Below are 1,535 nucleotides of genomic sequence, written 5' to 3'. Positions count from 1 at the left end.
TAGAACTAAGGTAAATATTTTCAGTGGCAAATCTAAACAGTGCCACCATTCCTGAGAGCTAAACTGAAGAAAAGGGCATCTGTGGCTGATCATGCGACAGTGATGATACTCTGCAGGACAGGTTTGCCAGTTGACTGAAGGGAAGCAGCATGGCCTAGTGGAAAGAGAATGGGCCTGGGAGTCAGAGGACCTGAGTTCTAATCCTAGCTCCGCCGCTTGCCTGCCAAGTCAGTTAAATTTCTCAGGGCCTCAGTTTCCTCATCTGCAAAATGGAGATTTTCTCCTATTCTGTTCTTCCTCAGTCTGCGAGGCCCATGTGGGATAGGGACTCTGTCTGACCTATCTTGGATCTATCTCAGTGCTTACTATAATGCTTGGCCATAGTAAACACTTAACATGTACCATAAAAAAAGGAACCACAGAATGGGAAACACCCTATCAAATAGCCAGGTGTAATTCAATCAAATTCTATTCAGTGAGCACTTTCAGTGTGCAGAATATCAAATGTGTTGGGAAGTACAATTTCCAGCGCTTGGTACAGTGCTTTGCACATAGTAAGCACTCAATAAATACCACTGATTGCTTACCACAGCAGTTGAAGACATGACCCCTGCCTTCAAGGAATTTACAATATAATGGGGAGACTGGGGAGATCCAGACAGGCCTTTGGATGGGGAGAGGGATAGTGGAGAGTAACCTAGATGTGATCCATCCATGAAATCCCTAGAATTTGATATTAAGGTCCCTTTCAGGTATCAGTATCAGGAAGACACAGAGATAGAGTGTGACTTGAAATTGCTCGATCCTAAAGTTTGGGCATAAAGGCCCCTTCTAACATGAGAGAAAATAAGTAAAGAAAAAAGCCAAAGACAGCCTCTGAAAATTTACTGCAAAAAAGAACAGTTCTTTTAACAAAGAACTAATAAAAGAAAAACTACAGTATTAAAAAAGGAAATTTGCCATATACTATGGTTACAAATTTATATTTAAGATTTTACCACTCCTATATATCCTACCATAATGGTTTTATTCTCACTCTTATAGCCAATCCCAATCCTCTGGGGTGTTTTTCATACCATAAAGAATCTTCTCGTGTTATTAGAGTAAATTAGTTAGGAAAAGAATGAAGTATTAATCCTGTAAAGGTCACATCATCTTGATTACAAGCAGCCAATAAAATAGAATTCTTACCTTTAAGAGTTGAATGTCATCAGAGGGGGAAATGGAGAACTTTATAGTTCCCTCTGTAATGGGAGAGAGCTTTTCAGTTCCTCAAATTGAATTCCTAAAAAGCTTCCCTGGTGGTTAGTGCCCCAAATCAACTTAAGTGGCATTGTTCTTTGAGATTATGCATCATCATGTGACTAAAACAGACTGGCGGACCAAAACCCACTCCTGCTGAGGGTCTATGGAGCGACCAGCTGCTCAGCACACACCTGCCATTTAAAGCACTTGGGCAACTATTTCAGTCCTCAATAGCCAGATGACACATAAAGACTGGAGAAAATCAGCGTAGCCTAGTGGAAAGAGCAGGG

Source organism: Ornithorhynchus anatinus, chromosome 7 (genome assembly GCF_004115215.2).
Source record: "Ornithorhynchus anatinus isolate Pmale09 chromosome 7, mOrnAna1.pri.v4, whole genome shotgun sequence".
Lineage (NCBI taxonomy): Eukaryota > Metazoa > Chordata > Mammalia > Monotremata > Ornithorhynchidae > Ornithorhynchus > Ornithorhynchus anatinus.
The sequence above is the reverse complement of the archived record's forward strand: the minus strand, read 5'-3'. Positions refer to the sequence as shown.